Source organism: Symphalangus syndactylus, chromosome 11 (genome assembly GCF_028878055.3).
Source record: "Symphalangus syndactylus isolate Jambi chromosome 11, NHGRI_mSymSyn1-v2.1_pri, whole genome shotgun sequence".
Taxonomy (NCBI): Eukaryota; Metazoa; Chordata; class Mammalia; order Primates; family Hylobatidae; genus Symphalangus; species Symphalangus syndactylus.
The window spans coordinates 133661734-133680839 of NC_072433.2; the positions used below are offsets into that span (position 1 = coordinate 133661734).

At 55.5% G+C, this 19106-nt stretch overlaps 2 long non-coding RNA genes across 2 annotated transcripts; one reads left to right on the top strand and one right to left on the bottom strand.

Annotated features, from left to right (window-relative positions):
• Positions 1–5987: 5987 nt before the first annotated feature.
• Positions 5988–9117, bottom strand: LOC134731807 (uncharacterized). The gene is made up of 3 exons (XR_010114398.1): positions 8778–9117; positions 6665–6766; positions 5988–6252 (listed from the first exon to the last, which is right to left on the bottom strand). It is a non-coding gene; the product is annotated as an uncharacterized lncRNA (long non-coding RNA).
• Positions 8926–9861, top strand: LOC129493510 (uncharacterized). Its single transcript, XR_008661162.1, has 3 exons — positions 8926–9155; positions 9394–9509; positions 9711–9861. It is a non-coding gene; the product is annotated as an uncharacterized lncRNA (long non-coding RNA).
• Positions 9862–19106: the final 9245 nt, after the last annotated feature.

A 19106-nucleotide genomic window follows, 5' to 3' on the forward strand; every position in this document is an offset into this window, starting at 1 on the left:
ATAGTATATGCACACACACATACATACTCGTGTGCCCAGACCCACAGACACATTCGCACACTCACACACGTGAATATAGTACATGCACACACACACATACACACTCATGTGCCCAGACCTACAGACACACACTCTCACATTTGCACACTCACACACGTGAATATAGTATATGCACACACACACTCGTGTGCCCAGACACACTCTCACACATTCGCACACTTGGAGCGCCCCCCTCCCACTCACAGGCGTTGTCCTGGGGACGAGTCAAGCCGTCAGGTACCTACACCCTGAGCTCCCGGATCTCTGGGCCGACACCAGACGCTGCTGCTGTTCTTACTGTGGAGTGTATTAGACTCCGGGGGCGTCCACAAGGGGGGTGTGGGGGGGCCCGGAGACCTTTCTTCCGGGAGGACAAGTTTCCAAACCCAGTCCTTCACGTTCAAGGATGCCCTCTCGCTGCAGGATCCTGGACTTGTCATGGGGTCTGGATTAGGTTATGCTAATGGCATCCACACTTGGCCTTTCCCCTCTTTCCTTATAAATCGGCCAACAATGGGAGGCCATGGGCTTCGCCAGAAGCCTCTGGAAACAGAGCTGCTCCTTTCCAGCAGGCCAGGCCGACCGGGGAGGCCCCAGCCCCATCGTGTGCTGGGGGAAGGTGAGCCAGGCTCCCATCACGTGCCGGGAGCTGATCTTGGCAGGCCGCGTCCTCCCGAAGCCTGCACGTCAGCCCCAGGGCTTTCCGACCGCCTCTGCTCCCAGAGGGGACCAGCAGGGACGAAGAGGTAGAAGGCAGCACTGAGACATCTGTGTCGGGCGTGGGTCCTCCCGAAGCACAGCGGGCCCACCTCTCCCGACAGAGGATCGTGTAGCAGTCAAAGTCGCACACGGGGCTTCTGAGATGTGCGGCCCGGGCGTAAGAGCTGCATGTGTTCAAGCTGCTCCGTGTTGGAAAATGTATGTAAAGTAAAATAAACACGGCTCTCGCTGGGAGGGCTCCGGCATCCAGGGTTCTGGCGGGGCGGGGGGATGTGGTCAGCCAAAGCATTTGAGGAAGTGGCTGTGACTCACGGGGCCTGAGCTGCAGAGGAGCTGGCTCTCTAGATGCAGGACACGCCGGAGACATTGGACCCGGGACGCTCAACACACCCTGCCCCCCATTGCGGAGACGGGCTCCAGGGAGGCACAATGGCAGGCTTTGTCTCGGAAGAAAGTTCTAGCAGCCCTGCAGGTGGGGCGTCTGGGATGCCCTGGGGTGTGAAGACCATGCAGCGGGGCCCTCTGGAAGGCAGGGCCAGTGGGCGTCTGGCCAGCAGGTCTGGACTAGCTGTGGTGTCTGTGGAGACCCCCAGGGTCCAGCTCACCTGGTAGGGGGAGCCCTGAGTGGGTGGCGCAGGTTAGGGACCCTGAAGCAGCTCTTCTTTGCCTGGGGTGGCCTAGGAACGCCGCCTCCAAGCTAGGCCTCCCAGATCCTACTGGACCCCACAGAACCTAGCACCTGTGGGCCCAGCACCTGCCCAGGTGTGTGACTTCAGTTTCACGTTCAGCGTGAGAACACACATTCTATTAACAGCAAAATTCTCGTTGACAAAAATGCACATGAAATTGCATGCAGGAAGGAAAACCTCCGGAGTGGCTCCTAAACGCAGCATCTCACAGGCCCTCTGTAATCAGAACAATGTGAATTACGCCAATTACACTAGGAAAGGGAGGCCCCTTGTGGGAACATGGCACCAGCCGGGACCCCAGCAACTGCTCCCCACAGAGGGTATTTAGGTTCTTTTTTTCCTTCTTTCTTTTTAATTTTTTTGACTTGAAGAAATCTCTGTAAATTGAATCTCAGAAACGCTGGAAGAATCCCAAATGTGGTTTATAGAAACAGTTTGAAGTAGTCCAACTTAAGTCCAGATTGCCTGCATTATTATTATTATTTTTTTTACATCTGTGAAATCAAAACCAGACAGAACGCTGTATTAAAATGCGGTGCCTAATGGTGATTTTTCCCATGGCTAATATAACGAGTCTCAACTCTTAATTTCCCTGTTTATCTTGGAGCGTCTGAAATCCCATCGACCCCTCTCTCCTCCTCCTGTGCTGTTGTCTCTTTTTCGCCAGCAGGGTCTCAGGAAAGGGGCCTGGGAAGGAAAGCGGGTGGGCAGGGGCTTTCCCGGGATGTGTCCCGGGCCCTGTCTCTCACACCAGCCTCCTGGCTCCCCTGCTCCCCAGTTCTCCTCCCATAACCCCATCTCCACTTTGGAGCTCAGGGCCTGGCCCTCAGCTGATTCACGCAGTTTCCAAGCAAACAACGAGCTTTGCCACCTCTGTGCCTCTGCCCGTGCCATGACCCCTGCCTGGGGTACCCTTCCTTGCTGCCCTGGACGACTCCTCCTTTCCCTCCAAGGTCCAGATTACGTCTCACCTCTCCTGTGACACCCCAACACCTCCTCTCCCCCAGAGCACCACAGGCTGCTCCCTCCCCAGACGGAGCACCCGTGTAACTGTGCATCTCACTTGGGTGGCATCTAACACATCTTGGGGGACCATCTGCTGTCTCCTTAGTGTCTGTGTAGACCTGGAGTGTTGTGCTATCATCCTGGGGGCCTGGACGGCTGCGTGGAGGGTTCTGAGGCTCTGCCTGGCCTAGAGGCTGGCATGGGCTGCTTAATGACATCTCACAGCATGCAGGAAGGGCGAAGTGCAGCTCCTGGATGGGCTGTTGCCGTGGTCTGGCCCCCATGGTGCTCAGACTTGCCAGAGCATCTCAATCTCTGGGAGGCTTGTTAAACCCGGGTCCCCAGGCACCACTGCCAGGGATTCTGAGGCAGGAGGTCTGGGATGCCCCAGAACTTGCGTATCAAACAAGCTCTCAGGGATGGCCAGTGCCAGCGGTCTTCAGGCTGGGAACGTGGATCTCAGTCCAGGCTAGCTGCCTCTGTAGCCCTCGGGAGCGCATTAGAAATGCAGACCCTCCCGCTGCCCAGATCCACTGCATGAGAATCTATATCTCTATGAGACTCCGGGGGCACCTGCCTGTGGAGTTTGAGGAGCACAGCCTTAGATGCTAGTCCCTTGTGTGGGCACCATGCACCACTCCTGCATTCGTGTCACTACCTGCTTCTGCACACAGGAGGCACCTCAAATGCCGTTTAGAATGGATACTCAGTAAGCCAAATGTGGCCTCCTTTTTCCCTTTTGGAAAGGAAGGTCTTTCTTTCTCAAACCTTGTGTCTAGAATATTCCCCAATGAAGGGAGGATGTCTCATTAAAAACACTGAAAGGGGCTGGGCGCAGTGGCTCACGCCTGTAACCCCAGCACTTTGGGAGGCTGAGGCGGGTGGATCACCAGGTCAGGAGATTGAGACCATCCTGGCTAACATGATGAAACCCCGTCTCTACTAAAAATACAAAAATTAGCCAGGTGTGATGGTGGGCGCCTGTAGTCCCAGCTACTCGGGAGGCTGAGGCAGGAGAATGGTGTGAACCTGGGAGGCGGAGCTTGCTGTAAGCAGAGATTGCCCCACTGCATTCCAGCCTGGGCAACAGAGCTAGACTCCATCTCAAAAAACAAACAAACAAACAAAAACACTGAAAGGACATTGCTTATACACCGGCCTTTTGTGGAGAGCCTCTGCAGCCTCGAGGAAGTGTAGCTCCTAACACAGCCGGCTGCACTGACTCAATTATACCTCTATTGGACCTTCCCAAGTGCAGAACTGCCACTGTCATTTCTGATTGTAACAACCCAAATGCATGTCTCCAGATAGCACCAGAAGGAAGAGTTGGAGGGATACGGATGGTAATGCTTCGGTGTCAGCACCACAAAGTAGACGGGAGCAAAGGTCTGGTGGGGGGACGTGATGGTTCTTCCCAGCTGGGGTCTCTCGTGGTGTCTCTCTGACTGGAGTTGGGGAGGGATATTTAGACACCTGGACATGCGTGTCTGCATGCCCCTGGGACCCGCTCTCTAGAAAAGCACTGGGCATGTTCATTTATCCACCCATTCCACATGCACCTATTGTGTTCCTACTGTATGCCAGGCACTAGACTGGGTGCTGGGAAATGCTCCTATGAGGGAATTGTTTTCTGTGCTAATTGTTGCCATACAAAAAGGCACAGGCCAGGGACAGTGGCTCACACCTGTCATTCCAGCACTTTGGGAGGCCAAGGTGGGTGGATCACCTGAGGTCAGGAGTTGGAGACCAGCCTGGCCAACATGATGAAACTCCGTCTCTACTAAAAATGCAAAAAATTATCTGGGCTTGGTGGCAGGTACCTGTAATCCCAAGTACTTGGGAGGCTGAGGCAGGAGAATCACTTGAACCCAGGAGGTAGAGGTTGCAGTGAGCCGAGATTGCACCACTGCACTCCAGCCTGGGTGACAGAGTGGGACTGTGTCAGAAAAAAAAAAAAAGGAAAAGAAAAGGAAATAAAAGAAAAGAAAAGCGCACAGAAATTTTAACCAACCAGGAGGCAATCAGACTCTGGGGAACTTTCGAGATCCTTATCACAATTTCCCACCCCACCCACCCTGTTACTTCCTCTACTTTTCTCTCTCTTGTTGCCTTGTCTCGACCCTTTGTGCTGCGAAATGGGTACCCATACATGGGGCTGGGGGCTTTAGACCAGTGATGGGTCTCAGTCCACACAAACAGCTAATCTGGATACACGAGGCCAAAACCTTCTCGTTTTTCTGGGCAATTTTTTTTCCTGGCCCAAAATTTTTTGATTGCTGTAAACTCACAAGAGTGAGGTAGACCATTGAGGCTAATTTCAGGCCCAATATTGTCATTTTTAGAGGAGAAAAGTGGAAGCCCTGGGCACTTACCTGGGTAGTGGCTGAACCAGAGGTGACACCTTGCTCATTCCTAGCACAGCCCCACCATGCACCCGGCACCACGCCAGGCACTCACCCTCTTAACTCATACAACAGGACCGGTGGCGTGTTTGTGAAACTAGTGGAGGTTTGTGTTCAGGAGGTGGAGGAGGGAGGACAGGAAGGAGAGGGAGAAGGGCATGTGCTGGAGAAGTAAATCCAGAGATCACACACAGCCACGGCGTCACAATGCATGCTTGATGTCAGTGTTTGCACTAAGGGCAATGGGGAGCTATTGAAGACTCCAGGCTGGAAGCAACACAGGCAAGACTGTGTTTTACAAGCATCTCTGTTGCATTTGGTAGGATGAGATAGAGGCTGAGCTGAGGTTGTTGGAGAACTCAGCAGAGGGGGGTGTTGGCTTGAACTAGGGAAGTATGTTGTGTAAACAGGAGGGCTGTGACCTGTTGCAGTCTTACTTTCCCACTGACTTCTATGGAGTATCAGTTTCCCGTTGCCTCTGTAACACACTGCCACAAACTGGACTTTAGAACAATAGATGTTCATCATCGCTCTTCCCAGGAGCGTCCGGAGGGAGCCAGCCCCTGCCAACACCTGGACCTTAGGACCTCCGACCTCCAGAACTGGGAAAGACTAGATGTGTGTGGCTGGAAGCCTCTAAGTCAGTGGTCATTTGTTATAGCAGTGCTAGGGGCACTAGGAAACAATTACCAGAGGCAAGAGACAAAGTCTTACTAGCTACCCTCCTCTGATGGATAGAAAGGAAAATATGAGACCAGGAGGGTGTTGAGAGCAGAGTGGACTGAAGTGAAGGCTTGGGGCTCCTTGTGGATTTTGTTTCTATGGGTTATTTTGTTCCCAGGAGTCTCAGGCTGTTTAGCCAAATGCAGTCTGCAGTTCTACTCTTCCCTTTCTTTGAAAGCAAACAGCCTCTTTTGGAAGAGTGAAGGGCACCCGAGGTTCCAGGTGGCCTGGCCCGGGCCACAGAGCTCCCAGAATGTGTACAGAGCAGACAGCACCCTGCAGTTTGGTGGGCGCTGGCTTTGAGGTCTGCAGATCTAGATGCCCACAAGGTGCCCCTGGCAAGTGGGGGCTGCAAAGGCATCACCCACCCCACTGGGCTGGGGCAGAGAAATTGACACGATGCATCTTATGCGCTCAGAAAACATTTCTAATGTATTTATTTTTTGTGGTTCAGCTACAGAAGAGAATACGAAAGGGCTGAAGGGGATGAATGAACAAGGGCAGGAGAAGGACCACCCTGAGGGCAGGAGAAAAGGGTGTGAATCGGGGTAGAAGTCAGAACCCCACCAGCTTCTCGCCTGGGAACCAATTGCTGGAGCTGCTTCCTTCCTTTATTCATTCCTGCTTTCTTCACTTCTTCATTCCCTGAGCATCAGACATGGTCATAGGCCCTGCTGAGAATCAAAACAGAACAATGAACAAGTCCCACTCTCAGAACACAGGCAGAGGTGAAATGTTTGGTGGGCTACGGTGATGGCTTTGGAGATTTACTGGTTGCTTCTGTGGGGTTACTCTGGCTAGGATGGGGACCCCAGGGGCCTGCTACGGACAGAACTGTCTCCCTCTCAAATTTGTATATTGAAGCCCTAACACCCAGTGTGATGGTATTTGGAGGGGGGACTTTTTATGGTGATTAGGTTTAGATGAGGCCATGAAGGTGGGACCACGTGATGGGATTGGTGTCCTTACAAGGAGAGGAAGAGGCTGGAGCTCCCTCTCTCACCTTGTGAGGACAACGTGGGGAGGCAGCTGAGAAGCCACCTCCAAGTCAGGAAGGGCCCTCATCAGGAGCCAAGTCAGCCATACCTTGATCTTGGAATTCCAGCCTCCAGAACTGTGAGAAACAAATTCTTCTTGTTGAAACCATGCAGCCTGAGCTGGTGGAAGCGTTTGGGGTGAGCATGGCTCCTGCAGGGAGATGGAGCAGGGACATTGTTTCAGGTCTAAGGCTGCTGGTAGAGCCTCAGCTTCTCTTCCGTGGCACTCACCAGGCCATGCTGGGAAAGAAGTCTGAGCCAGGTAGTTTGGAAAACGCTCCCTTGGTAACTCTTTTGGGAAACAGAGACAGACCTCAAGGTCTTGTCCACTTTGTGCAGGAAGATGACATGCTGTAACAAGGAAAAGAAAATGGGAGGTCCTCTGTCTTATGGAATTTGGGGTCATAAGTGTGTCTACAACACCTTACTGTGTCTCAACTCCCAGCTTCTCAGGAAGAAGAGACAAAGAATGTAGGTCAGCAGAGCAGAGCCCAAGGGGCTGGTCCACAGTCCAAGTCACACATGATGAGGACAGTATTGAGAGTCATCACACGATGGTGGCGGTGATGGTGGTAATAATGATGGTGGTGATGGTGATGATGGTAATTGTGATGGTGGTGATGATGATGATGGTGGTGATGGTGTTGATGGTGGTGATAATGATGATGATAATGGTGGTGATGATGGTGGTGATGGTGATGATAATGATGGTAGTGATGATGGTGGTGATAGAGGTGATAATGGTAGTGATGATGGTGATGATGGTGGTGATAATGGTGGTGGTGAGAGTGGTGATGATCATGATGGTGATGGTGGTGATGATGATGGTGGTAATGATGGTGATGGTGGTGATGATGACGATGGTGGTGGTGATGGTGGTGATGGTGATGATCATGGTGATGGTGGTGGTGATGGTGGTGGTGATGGTGATGATGGTGATGGTGGTGTTGATGGTGGTGGTGATGATGGTGGTGATGGTGGTGGTGGTGATGGTGGTGGTCATGATAGTGGTGATGGTGGTGATGATGGTGATGATGGTGATAATGATGATGGTGATGATGAGGATGATGGTGATGGTAGTGATGGTGGTGATGATGGTGGTGGTGGTGATGCTGGTGATGATGATGGTGGTGATGGTGGTGGTGATGATGGTGGTGATAATGATGATGGCGATGCTGGTGATGATGATGGTGGTGATGGTGGTGGTGATGGTGGTGATAATGGTGGTGATAATGATGATGGTGATGCTGGTGATGATGATGGTGGTGATGGTGGTGGTGATGATGGTGGTGATAATGGTGGTGATAATGATGATGGTGATGGTGATGATGATGGTGGTGGTGGTGGTGATGATAAGGATGATGATATTGATTATGAGAGTTGTCTTAGTCCATCTGGGTTGCTGTAACAAAATACCGTAAATTGGAGGCCAAGCATGGTGGCTCACACCTGTAGTCCCATAATCCCAGCACTTCAGAAGGCTGAGGCTGGAGGATCACTTTAGGCCAGGAGTTCAAGATCAGCCTGGGCACTACACAGGAGGATCCTATCTGTACAGAACATTTTAAAATTAGCTGGGTGTGGTGGTGTGCGCCTGCAGTCCCAGTTACTCAGGAGGCTGAAGTAGGAGGATTGCTTGAGCCCAGGAGGTTGAGGCTGCGGTGAGCAATGATCTCACCACTGTGCTCCAGCCTGGGTGGCAGAGCAAGACCCTGTCTCTAAAAAAACCCCCCAAAAAACCCCAAAAAACCCATAAATTAGGTGGCTTATAAACAACAGAAGTTTCTTTCTCATAGTACTGGAGGCTGGGAAGTCCAAGATTAAGATCCCAGTAGAGTCAGTGTCTGGTGGGGCCCATTTCCTCTTAGATGGTTATCTTCTCACTGCGCCCTCACATGGCGCAAGGGTCAAGGGGGTTTTCTAGGGCCTCTTATGAAGCACTAATCCCATTAATGAGGGCTCTGCCGCTTAACCTCATCACCTCTCGAAGGCCCCACCTCCTAATCCCATCACTTTGAGGGTGAGGATTTCAACAAATGAGTGTGGAGGGGCACAAACACTCAGGCCCCAGCGTGGCCCGGCACCTGCAGAGTGTGGCTTGGTGCAATCACTCTTTAAGATCCCGCCCCTGGTTACTTGGTTTATTTCCCCCCCGCACAAACCTCCAAGGCTGGGCTACTGATCATCCTCTTCCTGCAGACGACAGCCTGCAGGCCTGAAGATGACGCAGCCTGCGCAGGCCACACGGCCTGCAGGTGGCACTGCACTGCAGCGGCCCAGGTTGGGCCCCACGTCCTCAGTGCCCTGTGATGTCATTTCAGTGTCGGAGCAGGGAGGGACCTGCTTGTTTTAGAGAAGGGGTTCATCTGGGACACCCCTGAGCTTTGTCCCAAACCTCGACAAGTCACTCACTTCCCACTTGCGAGTAGTTTCTCTGCACGCCCCAGGCAGTGGGACCCGGGAAGAAATAGCGTCCGCTAAGTGGTGTCGTCTGCCTGCAAGACCTGCACAGCTTCCAGGCCTGTGGCTTTGGGCACCAGGTGCTGGGCCAGCGTCTGGAAATGATTAATTCCCTTTGGAGAGAAAAACGTCACAGCTGCGTGGCCCTTCCCGGTCCTGGGCGTGGGGCAGGAGGCAGCCGTGCCCGGGATTTCACGCTGCCCCCACGCCTCCTTCCCCATGCTTTTGTGACTTGCATCAGGGTAGATTTATTTTCCGATCCAGTGGTCTGTCAACATGTCAATTGACTTGCCTACATCTGCTTTTTCCCCATGCCAGGACGGTGCCGGCTGAAAGGGAAGTGTCAGCTGTTCTTCTGTCTTTAAAAGGCAGTAAAGAAACAAGCGCAGGGTTGGGTTTCGTAACGTCAGAGGAGGCCAAGGACACAGCATAGAGTGAGTTACTCGGGCGGCGAGGGAGTCGGTGGGGCTGGTCCACGTCGCTGTCCCAGGGAACAGTATTTCCCTCTTTCTTCAGCCCTGATGGTTGTTGCTGGGCTGTGGACACTGGACGAGTTCAGAGAACTCTGGGCCACGTAGGCCCCAGAGGTGCAGGCTGATGGATGGGCTTGTCTTTCTCCCCTTGTCGCCTGTCAGATCTGATGGGAAATGCATGTGGGCGAGGAGGTGATGGGCTTCAAGGCGCGGCCCTCTGGTCGCAAGCCGCCTGTTCTCAGAATACAGCTGGCTGTGTTGTAATCGCACGCTGATCTCACAATAAATAACGTGTGCATGGAACGTGCTTTCAGATGAGCGTGAATTTTTACAGTGTGCACAAACAAAATCCCCCAGCCTGGAGAGCTAAAAGCAGGAGGCGGCCCAGGGGGTGACAGGGCTTACCTTTCTGGACATGCGTGACCTGAAGCCTCTGCACTGGGGCTGTGCTGCTAAATACAGCCGTGTTCGTGGGCCCCGCTGGGTGGTTTTGCAAAAATCCATGATTCAGTTCACACTGATAATCTGCTCTGAGGCTGTGGGTGAGGGAGGATTTTCTGGGGGAACAGAAGGTGATCTGAGGGCTGGAGGGGAAGTGGGTTTTAGCTGGGGCTGTCGGCTGATCCTGGCCAAGAGACAAGGTTGCAGAGTTGATTCTGAAAGTTGGATGTGTCTTGGGGTGACAGTACCTCTGTCATATCATCAGACTCAGTATGAAGGTGGTGACAGTCCTCGAGAGGGAATGGGCCCAGCTAACAATGGCACATGGACGTTTGAAGAAAAGGGGGAAGAGGGCTCTTGCTCTGAGACCTCAGGGTGTCCCAAGACGCAAAGGAGAACAGCCCAGCGCGTCAGGAAAGGTCCCATGAATCTCTCATTGGTCCCCCACCCTGAGCTGTCTCCAAGGAAATCTCTTCTGGAGTAATTTATCTTCCATGTCAACTGGTCAGGACAGCCTCTGTGGGTTTGGGAAGGTAGGAGGGAGCTCCAGAGACAGCACCGAGCAGGATTTGTTGCCCAGACGCTTGCTCCCAAGACGATTAACTTGGGAAACTGGAATTATTCTGCCCAGAGGAGGCTGCATTGTGATCCACAGACATCTGATGTCTCAGGCCACATCAGTAATATTCTGTTTTTCCCGGAGACCTGTGCTCTGACTTATCCATCTGCATTTGGACATTGGAGTCTGTGAGGCCAGCCCTCGCCTTTCTGTGTGTAGCTGGGGAACCTGAGGCCTAGAGAGAGGCATGGCTTGCCCCAAGTGGCGCTGACGGCGTGAAGTTGCACTTAGAAGCCGAGTACCTGTCTGGACAGCATCTACCTTTATGGGCCACCAGGCTAGCAGGCCTGGTCCAGAACAAGACCTGCAGCCTGTGCCAAGGAGAGAGGTGGCCTGGGTCAGGTCCAGTGCAAAAGCTGGCTCTGAATGACGTCTGTGATTCTCATGAGGGCAAGGATCCCAGCAAAGCCATCAGGGGGAAATTGGAGTTTGAGCAGTCATGGCAGGAGTCTGACAATATGACAGACATACACCCATCCCAAAACATGTCCAGTGTTCAGAATCGACTCTGCAACCTTGTCCCTTGGCCAGGAGTGGCCGACAGCCCCAACTAAAACCCACTTCCCCTCCAGCCACTCCACTGAGTTTGGTGGAGCGGTGTCCACCCAGGAGTGACCACCAAAAATAGCTGGAAAGAAGCAACAAGGGAACAGGGCCGATGGGTTGGCTGCTGTGGGCCCCTCACCGGCAGAGGCCTCTGGCTCTGCCCAAATCCTCTCGGTACCCCTTAGTCAGGGGATATCACCCCCTCATCACAGATGGGAAAGTGAGGCTCAGAGCTCCACCAACTGCTCAAGGCCACATAGCCAGGCCACACAGAGCAGGAGCCAGAGCCTGAGCGCTGTTTTGTCCGATGCCAAAGCTCTTTCTGAGAGTTCCCTGTGGGGCATGAGGAGCACTGCCTATGCCCTTAGGGAGATGCCTCAGGAGGGGCGACTTGCTCTTGGAAAGCGGCCACCTCTCACCTGGGTCATGTCTGAGCTGGGCTCCCCAGAGCAGGACTGTCTTATTCAGCGTTGGTCACTGACTGTTTTCAGGGATGCTCCTGGCTGGCGCTCACTTCCCTGTAGATCTAATCTTGGACTTCATCACCGAGGCTGTCAGGCCTAGGAAGCTGGCTGTCTCTACCTTTCTGGCCTCCAGATAAAGCTGTACTTGCAGGGGAAGCTGCCCCTTTGGCCTCCAAGTGGAGCAAAGACGTCAGGAAGCACAGGTGCAAAGGAAGAAGCCAGTGGCACGGACCATAGCTCACCGTGGGATCCTGCCTCTTTGTACAGACACAGAGGAGGGCTTTGGCCACTAGAGCAGGAGCTAGCACGGACACCTTCTTCATGCTAAGTCACCCACTAGTCTAGATTCTTAACATTTCTATTCTCAGTGCTGGATACACAGCAGGTACACAATTGATGTTTATCCCACAGGATTAAATGCACACAGGAAAGCAGATGTCTTTCCCAGGGGAATGTGGGCCAAGGATTTGGGATGGCACAATCAGTTTGCATTTGGGAGAAAGCCCTTGCCCGTTGTATTAGTCATCCACTGCTGTGTAAAAAACTACCCCCAACTCAGCAGCTGCCGCCTCAACACTTACCCTCCCCACGGTTCCTGGGGCCCAGAGTCTGACAGCCACCCAGTACGATGGTACAGGCCTTGTGGTCCCGCAGTCACAGTGTCCGTGGGGCTGCCATCATCCGCAGGGCCACCCAGGGCTGGAAGTTCCACTTCCATGTTCACACCTGGAGAGCGTGTGCTGGCTGCTGTTGGGAGGCCGTGGGCATCTGCCACGCGGCCTTCTCCATGGGCTGCCTGTGTGTCCTCACAGCATGGCAACCAGCTCCCCGGGGACCAGTGATCCCAGCAGAGCAAGGCAGGCCTGTGTGTCTTTTGACTTCATCTTGGCAGCTGCACGCTAGCGTGCCCACAACCCTCTACTCGTTAGAAGCGAGTCCGAGTCCAGCCCACACTCCAGAAGGGGGCTTTTGAGGGAGCAGTGTCAGATTTTGGGGGCATATTTTAAAACCACCACACCCATCACAGCTACAGAAATCTCATTTGCTCATTCAAAAACTGTCTTTTGAGCACCTGCTGTGTGCCCAGCCCTGGGGCTGAGGACGGAGCCCTTTCCTGCCATCATGGAGCCTGCATTGCACGGAGTGAGATGTGTGATAAAAGGACATATCCCACATCACGTGCACTGAAGAAAAAGCTGTGAAAGGATGGAGCGTGGGGAGGGGCTTCTGTGTCAGACGCGGATGTCAGGGACGTCCTCCCCGGCGGGTGACATTGGAGCAGGGGCCTGAGGGATGTGGGGAAGCCCGGCAGACCCCTCATTACATGTGTTAAGGCCTCCTCCGGTGGGGGGCTGGGTAGAGGCTATTGCAGTTGTCCAAACTTCCTGCAATGGCAGAACATTCTAGATCTCCACTGTCCAGTAAGGTGGCCACAAGTCACACATGACTGTCGAGCTCTGGAAATGCAGCTGGTGCAGCTACGCAGCTGAATTTTAAATTGGATTTAATTCTTGTCACTTTAAATGTAAATGTCTACCCACGGCTAGCAGTGACAGGGCAGGCCGGCCTGGCCTTGACAAAGCGGGTGAGTGCTGGAGTGTGTACTTTGAGGCTGACGGGTTTCTTGATGCATGGGTGGTGAGCAGAATGGGTTTTTAACTGGCCAGGCCTTGAAGTTGTGAAACCTGGACTTGAACCTGGAGTTTGTTTCGTGGTGGTTCTGTGGTCTTGGACAGAGCTCACAACCTCACCCTGTTTATTAAAAAGAGAGCAATGGCTCTGCTGGTCACGCCGGGACGTTGCAAGGCACAAATGCAGCAGACGTGAGCCTGTGTGCGGCTCACATTGGGTCAGCATTAGCCCTGCAAGCCATCCGAGGCGAGGGCCCCTTGTACCTCCAGGGCGGCTGCTTGACAAGGCGCTGCTGCCTCCTCATGTTCTCCGTTACCTGGCTTGGGGTCTTCTGGGCTCTGCAGGCCGTGTTTGAGGTGGGTTGTGACCCGATGCTCCAGTCTGACCCTCGACCCTCCCCCAAATCCCACCAGGGTTTGCATTCTACCATGACCTGGCAGGAGAGGTCAGACCACAGCTGAGGGCCCTGCTGGTTGCCTGCAAGCAGGCTGCAGATGGGAATGAGGACCTCACAGTCAAGGGTGTGGGCACCGCCTGCCTGGCAGATGACACGTCCGTGGGCAGGTCCCCAAAGGTCTGCCCTGGCACCCAACAACCCCAGGAGGCAGAAACAGGTTAGAGCCAACTGTGGAGCTTGCCAGAGGGGTGACTGTCAGTACCAAAAGGGTGTTTTCCAAGGGAAATCCTGCCGCACGGGGCAAATGAGAGCAGGTCAGGGCACACCAGTCACTGCGGAATCCGCCGGCCCCACATGTCCCTGGGCTTCTGGGGTGGGAGCGGCCAGGCGGGAAGGAATGCACCTGCCCCCATGGCCTGTGGATCTGAGGACTCCGCTCCCACCTCCTGTGCCAACCATTGTCTGATGAAGGTGCCCTTGCTCCCAGCCCGCTCTCCTCTGACATTCTTTGGTGAACATCCCATCTCCTTTTCTCCAGGACCCGCTGGCTCGGGCCACCCACATAGTTTACAGTTACTGGGCTTTGTGTTCCACAGAGGGTGCTTGGCTGGGGGTACTGGGGAGGTGACAGAGCCTCAGGCCAGGCGCAGGAAGGACGGTGCTGGCCATAGGGCTGGGGCAGCCTCAGGTCACACCACCATTCCAGCACTCTCTGTGTGGCTCCAGGGACTCAGCGTCCCCACCTGGGAGTCGGGATGGGGGCTCAGGGAGAGGCGCTGGTTTGTGGTCCCACAGGTCAAGCCTCTCTGAGTCCTCAGCTGTCTTGGTGGAGACTCCAAATGTGAGGCCGGACTGCATGTCCCATGACCCTTCTGCACATGTCCCACGAGCCTTCTCCATCCACATGTCCCACGAGCCTTCTCCATCCACATGTCCCACGAGCCTTCTCCATCCACATGTCCCACGAGCCTTCTCCATCCACATGTCCCACGAGCCTTCTCCACATGTCCCACGAGCCTTCTCAACCGGGCAGGGCTGAGGAGCCCACAGCAAGGGCCCTTCATGCCGGGCTCACCACCCTGTTCCCTCTGTGACCTCGCCAAATGCCTCCCGCTCCCACCCCCGGCTTTGGGACGGTCAAACAGGCGAGGGCGGGGGGTCCTGCCCCGGGGGGACGATGACAGGCGGTGGGAAGAGTGCCCGGCATGGCCGAAGAGAACACAGCAGTGGGCTGTGTGTCAGCAGCAGTGGCACCGCCAAGCCCCGGCAGGCTTCATGCAGAAGGCGGCATTTGGGGAGAAGTTAGAGGCTGAGCAGGAGCCAGCGGGTGGAGTGGGAAACGGAGAAAGGGCCGGCCTGTGCCCAGCTCTCCCTGTCAGCCTGAGACGAGGGACACCTTTTGCGTCCGGGCACTGCCTGGGTTGCTTGGACAGAAGCCTCAGAGCTGGAAGGAGCTGAGAAACCACACGCTCCAATGCTCACGCCCAATAGGGGACCGAGGAACCACGGAAGGGACCACACCTGCCCTGTGGCCAGCAACCAAAGGCCAGCATGAAGCGAACACACTCCAGCCCCTACGGTCTGTCTGCTCTCCCAGCGGAGCCGTGCTCCCCGGAGGCCGGGCTGCAACCCGAGACGACGCCGCGCCATCGGCCCTCACTCTGCTCCGCCTATGCTACTGCTTTTCCTCTGCAAGTGCCCCGGGGTGGACGTGAGACCACAGTCAGGTAGGGGCGGCCCAGACCGGGGACCAGCAGCTGGTTTCCTCTGCCTGGTCTCACTTCTAAAGCCACTGGAAGAGGAAACACATAAAATGTGACTTTGCAGAGGAATTCCAATAAACAAGACGTGTTTCCAAGTCTTCTGAGACTGCCCAGACTGAGTAGCTGCGTGTGAGCCGCCACAACTCCTCTGTTGTCCTCCCGCAAAGGGGTCCCCACCCTCCCACTCAGATCGCTTTCCTCCAGCCGCCCCCGGCTGCTCCCGCCGCAGGAGAATGGATGGTGGGCTCTGGCCTTGGGGACCTCCGGCCCTGCCTGCAAGGGCCCCTGTGTGTGTGGGCGAGAGGGCCGGGCCAGCTGACTCCCGTCTTTCTTTGGAACCACGTCATCAAGCGGGCTGGAGCCAGAGGCCGGGCCCCCTCTGTGTCCCGGGGATCCTCACCCCCCAGGTCCCCAGTGCTGTCCTTGTCACCACTGAGTTGCAGTTTCTCCCCACCCCGTGCTTCAGTTTACCTGTCCAGACCAGAGGTGGCAACCTCTTTTCCAGAAAAGGGCAGATGGTGAATGCAGTTCACTCTAGTTCTCTGCATTGTGCCTTCTTTTGAAAGAAAATAATCCTTTACAAATGAAAGATGGGCCAGGTGCAGTGGCTCACGCCTGTAATCCCAGCACTTTAAAAAGGTCAAGGCAGGTGGATCACCTGAGGTCAGGAGTTCGAGACCAGGCTGGCCAACAGGGTGAAACCCCATCTCTACTATGAATACAAAAATTAGCCGGGTGTGGTGGTAGGAGCCTGTAATCCCTGCTACTTGGGAGGCTGAGGCAGGAGAATCACATGAACTCAGGAGGTGGAGGTTGCAGTGATCCAAGATCGTGCCACTGCACTCCAGCCTGAGTGACAGAGTGAGACTCTGCCCCATAAATAACTAAATAAATAAAAATGAAAACAAAGGGTTAAAACACCACTCTCGGTATGGAGGCCGGGCATAGACAGCTCTGGCTGCCGTTAGTCCTGCAGCCCTGGAGTGGACTGTGGGGTGGGGGGCCGCACCTGCCCAGGGTGTCCCTGCAGCTCCATCCGGAGCAGGCCCTTACATGCCACTGCCTGGCGTTGCTCGTGTTAGCCTGTGGTTTACAGATGAGGAAACTGAGGCTGGGAAGGGCCAGAAGTTCCCTAAGGCGCCGACTGCTGGCGGGGGTGGGGGAGCTCTGAACCCTATCATTTGTGCCCTCAACTATGATTCGATAACCCACAGGTGGTGGGGGCCATGGTATCTCTTGATGGCCTGGGGCTCCCATGCGGGCCCACCCTGCGGGGTCCAGGGTGTCCTCCTGTTCCTCCTCCCTTTCTGCCTGGAGGAGACTCCTCCACTGACTCTGAGGTTCTAGTGGCTTCCTGCAGTGCTCCCCTCAGGAGTAGCCATGTTTCCACAGCCACCCCACGGGCAGTGGCCAGAGTGGCTGGAATGCCAGGTTCAGCATCTGTGGTGTGAGAGCTGCGAATCCATGTTGGTTGTCATTACTATGAACCAGTTATAACAAGGATCACACACCTTGTTCCCCACACCGGTCGTGTGGTGGCTGCACTGTGAGGCAGACACCAACCGTTCATTTTCCACGTACAGAAGTGGCTGAACACAGCCTGGGAGCTTGCCCAAAGCTGCAGGAGGCCGCTCTGGCTCGGGTGCAGGACTGGGGGCTGCTCGGGGTGAGGCTCTGGCTCCCCTGCACACCTGTGAGCCCTAAAGTCCTCTCATTGCCATTCCAGGTGCCCCTGTGGATAAGCTGCGCCCACCTGTCCCCAGGAGCACAGCCAGCACCTCTCAGGTGCGCCCCTGAGGTGTCTGCGGCAGGTGACACCTGTCTCTTATCCATCATCGTTCTCCCAGGCAGACCCAGGGCGGGGCAGGTGCTGACTCTGGCACGGCAGGAAGCACATCTGGTCCAGGGCATCTCAGAACCTGAGGCTCCGGGGTGTAGAATGGGCTTTGGGTTTCTGGAAGAGACCTTTGGAAACGTTGTGTCTGCATTTCCAGGTGGCCGGATGGTGGTGGGGGCGCCTCACTCCTCACCCTGTGCTGCATCCTCAGCCTCTGCCTGCATCTCTTGAGTCTGCTCTGGGTCAGCACTGGGGGTGAGGAGGTGATGAGGGGCAGCGCCAGGGGCCGGGGGTCAAGAGCACCGGAAGGGAGGCCAGGCCAGGTCCCCACAGCCCAGGTGAGATGAGGGCCTCGTGGTGGCCTTGAGGGCTGGAGGTGAGGGAAGAGCCCTGAGCCGGGTGCCGCAGCCGACGCCCCGTCCTTTGCCGTGACAGTCTCTGTGCAGTGCAGGCAGCCCCCACCGAATCCAGGTACAGTGCTCAGTGACAAGCGTAGGGAGAGTGGTCAAATCAGAGCTGGGGCGGGGGCTGTGAGTCAGGCTGAAAAGAAGGAGCTCCGAGCGGGAAGGGCAGAGGCCGGGAAGGGCAGGTCTGAAGCTTGGAGCCGGAAGGGCAGAGGCAGTGAAGGCCCAGTGCGTCGCAGCCTGGAGTTGCCCAGGTGCTCCCAGAGTGAGGAACCCCCCAGGGAGGGAGGAGCCCCCAACCCACAGGGCTCCAGCCTTGGACATGGCCAAGACCCGGGTCTAGGAAGAATGGGATCCTCAGAGCTCAGGTGGGTTACTCATCCGCCCGTTCTGTGCCCAGGGCCCTCCCCCACACTGTCAGCGAGTCGGCATACAGGTGCCCGGGGTTGTCACCTGAGGGCCGTGCCTGCCTCCTCTCCTGATACCACAGCAGCAGGGGCTTCTGGAGCTGCGGCATCAAAACACCACAAATGACAGTGGGGGCAGGGGTGGGGGTGGGGGCAGAGGCGGGGGCCAAAGCCGTGGAATTCACTCCCTCTCAGCCTGGAGACCCAAATCCAGATGTCTCAGGGCCATGCTGCCTCGGGGGTCTCCCGGGCATCCTTCCTGCCTCTTCCAGCTCCTGGTGGCTCCAGGCGTCCTTGGCTTGTGGCCGTGCCACTCCAGTGCCACCTCATCCTCACATGGCCTCTGCTCTGTGTCTCTCCCTGTGTGTGTGTGTCTCTGTGTCTCTCGCTTATAAAGACACTGGTCATTGGATTTAGGGCCCACCCTACTCCAACACGACCTCATCTTAACTAATTACATCTGCAAAGAGCCCATTTCCAACAAGGCGACACTCACACAGGTTGGGGGTAGGACTTGGACACAATTCAACCCATAGCAAGTGTGGGTTTCGAAATACAATCTTAAAGAAGTCCCTCAAGCCCCAGAGAGCGGCCGGAGGTGCCCCATGAGCCCCACAGAGTGGCCGGAGGCGCCCCATAACCCCATAGAGCAGCCAGAGGCGCCCCATAACCCCATAGAGCGGCTGGAGGCGCCCCATAACCCCATAGAGCGGCCGGAGGCGCCCCATAACCCCATAGAGCGGCCGGAGGCGCCCCATAACCCCATAGAGCGGCCGGAGGCGCCCCATAACCCCATAGAGCGGCCGGAGGCGCCCCATAACCCCATAGAGCAGCGGGAGCTGCCCCATAACCCCATAGAACAGAGGGAGCTGCCTCATAACCCCACAGAGCAGCCGGAGGTGCCCCATAAGCCCCATAGAGCTGCTAGGGTGCCCCAGACCTTGTCTCTGTTTTTCTGGGCATCCTGGGAACTGGGCAGAGTGGGATTGTGACACCCGTGGACCAGGAGGGATTCTGGGAAGCCCCTGTCATTCTGCTTGCCGCTTCC